The sequence below is a fragment of the Suricata suricatta genome, chromosome 11, assembly GCF_006229205.1.
Source record: "Suricata suricatta isolate VVHF042 chromosome 11, meerkat_22Aug2017_6uvM2_HiC, whole genome shotgun sequence".
Lineage (NCBI taxonomy): Eukaryota > Metazoa > Chordata > Mammalia > Carnivora > Herpestidae > Suricata > Suricata suricatta.
Window position 1 is genome coordinate 41,262,242 of NC_043710.1, and position 10,072 is coordinate 41,272,313.

The window sequence follows — 10,072 nt, forward strand, 5'->3', positions numbered from 1 at the left end:
GCCTGACTTATTTCACTTAGCATGACACCCTCGAGGTCCATCCACTTTGCTACAAATGGCCAGATGTCATTCTTTCTCATTACCATGTAGTACTCCATTGTATATATAAACCACATCTTGATCCATTCTTCAGTGGATGGACATTTAGGCTCTTGTCATGATTTGGCTATTGTTGAAAGTGCCGCTATGAACATTGGGGTACATGTGCCTCTATGCATCAGCACTTCTGTATCCCTTGGGTAGATCTCCAGCAGTGCTATTGCTGGGTCATAAGGGAGTTCTATTATTAATTTTTTGAGGAACCTCCACACTGTTTTCCAGAGTGGCTGCACCAGTTTACATTCCCACCAACAGTGTAGGAGGGTGCCTGTTTCTCTACGTCCTCGCCAGCATGTATAGTCTCCGAATTTGTTCATTTTAGCCACTCTGACTGGTGTGAGGTGGTCTCTCGGTGTGGTTTTGACGTGTATTTCCCTGATGATGAATGATGCTGAGCATCATTTCATGTGCCTATTGGCCATCTGGATGTCCTCTTTGGATAAGTGTCTATTCATGTCTTCTGCCCACTTCTTCACTGGATTATCTGTTTTTCAGGTGCGCAGTTGGTGAGTTCCTTATAAATTTTGGATACTAGCCAAATGATCCTATGATACCAGCCACATGATACTATGTCATTTACAACTATCTTTTCCCATTCCGTCGGTTGCCTATTAGTTTTCTCAGTTGTTTCCTTTGCCGTGCAGAAGCTTTTTATCTTGATGAGGTCCCAAAAGTTCAGTTTTGCTCTTGATTCCCTTGCCTTTGGGGATGTGTTGAGTAGGAAATTGTTGTGGTTGAGGTCAAGGAGGTTGTTTCCTGCTTTCTCCTCTAGGGTTTTGATGGTTTCCTGTCTCACATTCAGGTCCTTCATCCATTTTAAGTTTATTTTTGTGGATAGTGTAAGAAAGTTGTCTAGTTTCATTCTTTTGCATATTGCTGTCCAGTTCTCCCAGCACCATCTGTTAAAGAGGCAGTCTTTTTTCCATTGGATACTCTTTTTTGCTTTGGCTGTACATTTGTGGGTCCAATTCAGGTTCTCTATTATATTCCATTGGTCCATGTGTCTGTTTTTGTGCCAAGACCATACTGTCTTGATGATGACAGCTTTGTAGTAGAGATTAAAGTTTGGGATTGTGATGCCTCCTGCTTTGGTTTTCTTCAATATTACTTTGTCTATTCGGGGTCTTTTGTGGTTCCATATGAATTTTAGAATAGTTTGTTCTAGCTTTACACAAATATATTCTTATCATGGAATAGTGCCTGGCATACAGCAGGCAACTATTAGGTACTCAATGAATAATTATTGGCAAAATAAATGTAAAGGAAATTTTCCTTAATGTCTCTCCCCACTCTAAATTCTATCTCTCTTCCCAAACATAATTGCTATCCTTAATTTGGTTTGTATGCTTCCAGACCTCTTTATATATCATCATATACAATTATACACAATTATATAGAAATATGCATTTTTATTTTGTGTGAGGCAATACTTCTCCTTTTTACACATATTATATTTTACATATCTTTTTTTCATTAAAATTACAACTTAGACCTCTGTCAATTTATATACCTTTACCTTATTTTCTTCTATGTAGCATTTTGTACTATGTTACAATTTTATATTGATAGACATCTGAGTTAGTTCCAATATAAATATTCTCAGTTGAAATTTTAGTCATTTAAAACTTGGAGAATGGCAATACTTGACCTATGTTCCTAAATATATAAATGGGCATAGAAAATTTCTATTTGGTAGGGCTATGGGAATTAAAGACATTGTAGGCAGAAGTATTCTGAATATGCAAAGGCATGGAGGAGTGATTAAGTGGTGTCATTTAATCCTTCATTAATGCAATACAAGAAGTTTTTATTATTAGGGGATATTTGGTTGTGAGAAAAAGGCACTTAATTAATCCATTTAAAATTGAGTGGGTTTACAACTATAAACTCTGGATAAAACTCGAAAAACAACTATCTGAAGAGACTGGAGAGCAACCAAAAGCAGGCTAAATCTTGAGGGGAGATAGCATTTAGAAGAAAGGAGGAAAGATTATTGGGAAAGTGGTCTTTTTATATTCATTATTTTTGAATAATCTGCCATATCAACTATCATTCCTATGAATTTTTGGTTCTTTGGTTTCTATACAGTCTCATTGCAAACTCTTGATTTGTTAGTAATGTTTTCTGTTCTCCAACACTGTATTTCTTCTCTCAGTTCCTACATCTTTGCAAGATTTGCAGTCACTATATATTTTTACTTTGAATGTTCTTTATAGTATTCCACAATGTGATATCCATCGGTCAGCTAGCCTGATTCTCAAACTTGACTGAAAAAAAAGGACAATTTAAAAAAGTATTCCTATTCTTAGGCTGCACTTAAACCCATTAAGTCAATCTTAGGGAATAGGACTTAGAAATCACTATTTTTTAAAGGCTTCATGTGTTTTCAGTGTACAGACACATTTGAAACCACTGAGCAGACATTATCAAAGATACGAAGAAATTGACCCAAATGGGTAAGTAAATTTATGAGGGATGTTTGAGTGAAGGCTAATCCTATAAATGTTAAGTCATTTATAGTCATTAAAGAGCATTTTTATATTTTGATGCCTTTCACTTCCTCTATAATTTTGGAGATTCACATAATGAATATTTGGAAAATAAGAGAGTAGTGATTTCTTATATTTATTGAATGCCAAGTATGTATGGGCTAGGAATACAGTGGTGAATTAAAATGTATGTAATTCCTTTCTGTAAACATTTACAGTCCAAAGACGAGGAAGACATTAAATAAATATTTAATTACAAGATAATAAATATCATGAGGGAAAAAGAGATCTAATCTGGTTTGCAATCAAGGATGGTGATACTGTATTAGTGATTAGTGACTAGTGCCAAGACCTAAAAGATGAGTAGAAATAATTTGATGAAGAGGAGAACAAAGAGGGAATAGAATTTTTGAGGACCATAGAATGAGAAGAAGCTTGTAAGCTCCAGGAACAGAAATCAGGCAAAGATGACTAAAGAATAGTCAACAGAGAATAAAGATCAAGTCTTAAGTCTAAAGTTGTTAAGTGTATTTGACTGTCAGAAGATGAGGTTAGAAAGATGGTTTGGAATTAGATATTAATAGGTCTTATATCCATGCCGAGAAATTTGGAATTTATTCTGTAGGTTATGAGGAAATAACAAAGTAGATTATTTTCTTCCATGATTTTATTTAAATTCAAGTTAGTTAACGTATAGTGTAGTATTTGTTTCAGGAGTAGAATTTAGTGATTCATCAGTTACATATAACACCCAGTGCTCATCACAAGTGCCCTTCCTCTGTGCTCATCACCCACTTAGCCCACTCTCCTTACCTCCCTTCCAGCAACCCTCAGTTCTCTATAGTTAAGCGTCTCTTATGGTTTGCCTCCATCTCTGTTTTCATCTTATCTTATTTTTCCTTTCCTTCCCCTATTTTCATCTGTTTTGTTTCTTAAATTCCACATATGAGTGAAATCATAGCATTTGTCTTTCTCTGACTGACTTATTTCACTTAGCATAATATACTCTAGCTCCATCCACATCATTACAAATGGCAAAATTTTGTTCTTTTTGATGGCTGAGAAATATTTCATTGTATACACATCTTCATCCATTTGTCAGTTGATGGGCATTTGGGCTCTTTCTATAATTTGGCTCTTGTTTATAATGCTGCTATAAACATTGGGGTGCATGTACTTCTTTGAATCAGTATTTTATATATTTTACATAAATACTTAGTAGTGCAATTGCTGGGTCCTAGGGTAGTTCTGTTTTTTAACTTTTTGAGGAACCTCCACACTGTTTTCCAGAGTAGCTGCACCAGTTTTTATTCCCACCAACAGTGTAAGTTCCTCTTTCTCCACATCCTTGCCAACATCTGTTGTTTCCTGAATTGTTAATTTTGGCCATTCTGACAGGGGTGAAGTGGTATCTCATTATGGTTTTGATTTATATTTCCCTGATGATGAGTGATGTTGAGCACTTTTTTATGTGTCTGTTAGCCATTTGTAGGTCTTCTTTGGAGAAATATCTGTTCATGTCTTCAGCCCATTTCTTAACTGTATTATTTATTTTTTGGATGTTAAATTTCATAAGTTCTTTATATATTGGAAATAACAAAGGTTTTAAAGCAGGAGAATGACATGATAAGTTTTAATATCATAGGACTATAATAGGTAGAAAAAAAAAGATTTCCCAATGTGGCATCTTCAACTAGATCAGAAAAGTAAACTTTTCTTTGTTTTGATTTTACTGCATTACATTAAAAATTTTAAAGTAGAATGAATGGATTTTTGCCTCTAACTATCAATATTACCCTGTTCTCCAAGCTAAATGCAAAACCACATGGATGAGGACAAAAAAAATCTCCATCAACATTCCTTAAGAGCCAAACGTATACCAATATAAGCAGAATCTTCCTATGAGTTTTTGAGTTTGCCAAAGATAGCTTTGAAATAAGGTCATGAGCCTAAGAGCCACATACTGAAGGGACTGAGTCCAGAGACCAATCTGGCTCCAGGCACCACACATCTTTGAAGACACTGAGGTGGCCTATGGTGGTTAATTTGAGAGCAGCAAACACGAAACTGTTCTTTTAGTTTGAATCACTAATAGTAGCATAGTAAATGGCAAAGAAAAAAATTCAAAATTTTAATTAAATGATATTTTATATACTTTTCTCCTTTGGACTCAATTCAGTCACAAATGCTAAAGCATTTAGCTAAAGTTGCCTGAGATTGCCATAGCATTAATTAATTCAAAGGAGCAGAAAATGAATCAGTACCAGAAACTTATTCATTATGCCCTTCTTTCCTTTAAGTGCTATGATAAAGTCAGTATCTCCTGTGATCACAGGAGTTTGCATTTCGAAGACTTGGGTGTATCCAATTTAAAAGTGGATTAAAACATATACCCAAGCATAATAATAAAGTCATTTGTTTAATTTTAATTTTTCTTTGCCATTCTTTTTACTGAAAGTAACCAGTGGTGGAAATATATAATATTATATTTATTTGATTATTTAAGTGATAGAAATAAGACATGAAAATAATGATACTACAGAGAGAAAGAGGGTTTTTTTTTTCAAACAAAACAATTCACATGTATGGTTAGACCTATCCTCCTTTTATTACAAAATGTGGATGCCTCTTGTATTAAGGTGTCCATAGCCTGTAGCCCACTGAGACTGGAGTCCAAGAAATAAAATGGTCACAGGTGAATCAGATCAGTGCCAATTAGAGCTGCAGATATCAAGTTTCAGGTGAAATTATGGAAAGGGTTAACTGAATATTACTTGGAAATGGGGAAGCACATAATTAAATTCTAGTTCTGATTTTGCTATAGATTAACTGTGCAACTATGTATCATTTAGTCCATCTCAGATCTGTATTAGCACTGTACAAGTATTGAATTATTACTGCTCTTAATAATACCAATACAACTAATAGAGTTTCTAGTGTCCCAGTACTTTGGGTCTATTTATTCTTCTTTTCTCTTTCTAAAGCTCTAGTTAGTGGGGAAAGACAGTAAAGTGATATATATTTCTGGAGAAGGAGCATTTTTTCTACATGAAACAGTCCTGCTGTATAGCTTTCTGGCATGTTTTCTGCTAATTGTACATGATACTCAGTGGGGCAGTTCCAAAGAGATTCAGTGGGGAGAGTTCCAAAGATGAAAAATTTTGCCATAGGTTAATTTCTGATAGTTTAATTTGCTTTTTGTGTTGCCTGTGACCTTTTCTTTCTTTCTTTTCAGCTAAGCAGAGTCTGTGATTACTGGTAATAGCAAAATTTGCCTAGAGGATTCTAATTTGTATTTTAGAAGGTAAAAAGATGCATTTCACTTTTGAGTATGCTTTTTGAACATTTTCCCTTTTATCGGTTTTTTTCTTTCTTTTCCTAGAGTTGTTTAAGCATTTTTTATGCTAAAAATGAGGGTGTGTCAGAATTGTTGCAAGTAAAGATAGAGGTAATCATTTGTGGTTTTTGTTATAAACTTTGTGTTGATATTGACTGCTATTTAAAGTAGTACCTCTAAGATTAATCTTTTAGCAATTTTCTTTTTCAAGTGAGTTTATTTGCAACACTTAGTCATTTTTTCACATCAGTCACATTTTTGTAATACCATTACTGTTCTAGGATAATGTAGAGTATTTGAACAAGGGGCTTATATGGAAGGAGTTCTTACCTCCACTACGCACTCATATATTTCTTAGATTTCTAAAGACTGTCTCTTTAAGCAACCAACATTAATTTTACAATCATACATTATGATTTCCTAAATAGTTTATTTTTTAGAAAGTTTATAAACATTAGTGAAGAATATATTTAAAATCACCATTACCAGAGATACAGTGCCTGTTAAAATTTTGGTACAATGTATATATATAGTTGGGGTTATATCATTATGTAGTGTTAAGTTATAATTTTTAAGTTGAATTTCCTAATAGCTTGTCTTGATGGCTCAGAGTTATCATTATGAACCTCTGATTCCTGAGCTGCTCCTTGAGTTGAGGGTTTGTTAAGTCTTCTTTTCTCTATATTGAGTGGCCCCCAAAGTGCTGTACTTCTTTGAGTTCTTATGTCTGCATTTTGGGTTTCCTGCCATTGACTTTGTTTCCAGACTGTAAGCTGTCATTTCTCTCTAATCGGTGTATTTGCCTCCAGTAATATCACTTCTCCTTCTATACTCCTAGAAGCTGCTATTTCTATTCAGCTATGAGCTGATAAGAAGAGAGAGAAAATTAACATTTTATAGAGGCTTTTTTTGAGCACAGTCAGACTCAATATTTATTTAAGAAGAAAAAAGAGGTGAGATGCACTGGTTAATCTTGCATCTGCTTACTTGTGGGTCTGTGATCGGTGTTATCAGGCAGCTGTCCTTCCATGCTTTGTAAAAGGTTGGATGCAGGTCCTGCCAGGCCAGCTTGGGAACCATAGGATCCCAGTATGTTTGAAACCAGGTTCAGGTCTACATCCACTGGTGTCATAACAAATCCTCCTGCACCAGAATCTTCCTCATCTGAAGGTAGTCTTGGATAGAGGTTCCATTCGCTTCTGGGTGGTGAAACTTTTGCCAATGCTGGTATGTACCAATTCCTGGTCCATCTGAGCCATGTATGACTTGAGATTATTAAGAGTTCCTTTTAAAGATGCTTCTTCCCCAGTCCCCTGTGTTTTAAGATCCAAGTCATCATCACTACCTAAACATTCAAAGTCTTCATCATCCAGATTATCGGAATCTGATTCATGAGGTCTTGGCACTAAAATCTTGCCAAAATAATTAAGAAAAGAATCTGCATAAAGTATTAAAAAATAAAAAATAAAACAATATTGGTTTTAGGAATAGAATTCAGTGATAAAAAATAAAAAAATAAAAAGAGCTATATCATAATGTGGAAAAAAAAAAAAGAAAAGAATCTGCATCAAAAGTGGAGCCTCAGAAGGTTTTCGAGGTAGTTCTGCTCCTGGGTTGGGTTGACTTTAGATATGAAGTTTCATGCTCTCTTTGACTTGTTCTTCCTTCTTGAAAATGGGCTCTGCTTCTTTTTTCCCAGCAGCTTCCTGCAGTAGCTGGTCCAGCTGATCTGGTGAGAGATCTAACCACTGGTCATCATCTTCTGGGGAAAGATTAGCTTCTTCCTTCTTAAGCTCTTCTATAGCAAATGGTACGATCTGTAATAAGGTCAAGATTTCTTCACCTGGGCTCAGATCAAGAGAGCTTTCTGGCCAGTTCACCGAGAGTTAGAAGTAGTTCTTTGCCATTTCTAGCCTTTCTGGTACTGAGCAGAACTTTCTATTAGTCCCTTAATCATTCTTTTTCAGACTTTCAAGAAAGCCCACCCAGAGTGGTGAGGTAGTCATGAAGGATTTCTTGGAGTCAAAAAAATGTGGGCTACATATGGAGCATAAGATTTCAAATCCATGAGCCAATTTCATGCCCAATTCATGGGCTTGGTATTGGAGATGAGATGGAAGAGGTATCTTGTATCCATTCTGCCAGTCTGGCACAAACCTTTGTTCCACCAACTGTGCATACAGACATTTAGTGAAAGTGACTGATGTCATTATTTGTGTTTCAGGCAAGAAAGTCTTGAAAATACGACAGGTTCGCAGGTCATTGGGGTCCCATAGGTAAAATGCCTAGACTCCTTCAGCCACCAACCTGGGGCACTGCTTTAATACTTCCACAGTGCTTGATGAAGGGAGGCTTGAATTTTTTCTGAGTATCCTCGAATGCACCTATTCACAGCAGCTTGTATAGATTCTGAAGCTAAAACTTTCTGGGTGTGTTGAGATTATACTCAATGCTTGTGGGATTATTGGGGGTGTGGGGGCCAACCAGGATACTACTCCAGGTTTCCTTGATGCAGGAATAATGCACAACTCTCCCTGGTGGAAAAATACCCTATTGGCACTGTTATCAGGATCCAGCCATTTAGGGAGAAAGTCAGCAGCTTCTATTAACAAGAATTCACCATCATTGTCTTCAATCCTTGCTACTAACTCTGGAAATTCCTTTGTAATCTGCTTTAGTACATAAACAAGAAACCATTCATCCTCAATGTTATCCCCAAACTTTGTCATGCCAAACATATGAACAGGAACATTTAATTTTCCAGGTTTGTATTTGAGATTGAAAGGTTGATTCTGGCAGATGTAGGGGACCAGCATGGGTGCAAAGTGGGTCATTATCCTCTCAATATAATTCTGAAGAACCTCTTTGTGTTTTTCTGGGTCCCTTGGTTCATCTGGTATCAGGAACAGGTGATATTCCACAGTGTCTTCCACTGTAGCAAGCTTCATGTTTTCCTCCATTCTTTGAAAAGATTCTAGGGTCTCCCCTATGCATCTCTGCTGTGGCACCTTTCCTCGACCCGAGTTATTTTTTGTTATACAGCACTTAGTGCAGATACTTTCACATAAATTATTGCTATTTATCACAAGTTTTTACATCATTCTTGGTTTGGAGAGCCTTGGTGGTTCAGTAGGTTCAGTGTTCGAATTTTAATTTGGCTCAGGTCATGATCTCATGGTTTGTGTGATCAAGCCTGATATTGGACTCTGTGCTGACAGTGTGGAGACTACTTGGGATTCTCTCTCTCCCTCTCACTCTCTCTCTATTAAGATAAATAAGCATTAAAGTTGTTCTTGGTTCAATTTTTCTTTATATAACAAAGAATCATTTATTGAGCACTTAGTATATGCCAGGCTCTGTGCTAAGAACTTTACATAATACCATTTCAGTTGAGTTTATTCCTGCTGTATTCTAGTGGGTGGATTATTTTACAGTAAAAATACCTAGTCTCATAGAAGTTGAGTTACTTGCCCAACATCATACTACTAGTAATTAGTAGAATCAGAATTGAACTCAGATGTGCCCCTCAAATAATTAAAAGTGCTATAATTATGTCTGAAGTAAGAGTCAATAGATTCTGAGCTCAAGAATTCTCCTTTAAATAAGAAAATAAGCCATAGTGTATTACTTTGAGACATCTGTTTTGGGTGTTGCTTAGTTTCTAATTCTACTCATTGCTCTATTAAAGGGATATTGCCATACAAGGAATCTATTAAACAACATCGTGATTCAAGTATGGAAGAAGTGTCTAAGCAATTCGATATTCAAGCCTAATTAATCCTAAAAGAATGAAGTTAACAAGTATCTACAACGGAAGGGACAATTCTTATTATTGTTAAATAAGACTTTTTCATAATTCATAGAATCAAGAGTACATTCTTTGCTAGATTTCTGATATAATAAGGTACTGATTTATTATATTACACAGAAGTTAATTTAGTATTAGCCAAAACACCATTGTATTGATTGTCCCTAGCTATAATTCTTAGGGAACCAGATTTTAATCTCAATGTATATTGAGGGACACAATTTAAAATTACACATGAACTGAAGGGGTAATTTTGAAGAGCAGTAAACCTTAGTTACATTTTTTAATGGTAGTTAAGAGGTTAGGTGATGATGAACTTGGTCTTTGAAGTTCATCTGC

At 35.6% G+C, this 10,072-nt stretch overlaps 1 long non-coding RNA gene and 1 pseudogene across 1 annotated transcript in view; one reads left to right on the forward strand and one right to left on the reverse strand.

Annotated features, from left to right (window-relative positions):
- Positions 1-9,787, forward strand: part of LOC115306669 — a 10,437-nt gene extending 650 nt beyond the window's left edge. Inside the window, exons 2-3 of the long non-coding RNA XR_003915394.1 lie at positions 5,824-5,892; positions 9,614-9,787. This is a non-coding gene — a long non-coding RNA (uncharacterized LOC115306669). The remainder of the gene's footprint in view (positions 1-5,823; positions 5,893-9,613) is intronic.
- On the reverse strand, positions 6,893-8,885 carry LOC115306668 (annotated as a pseudogene).
- Positions 9,788-10,072: the final 285 nt, after the last annotated feature.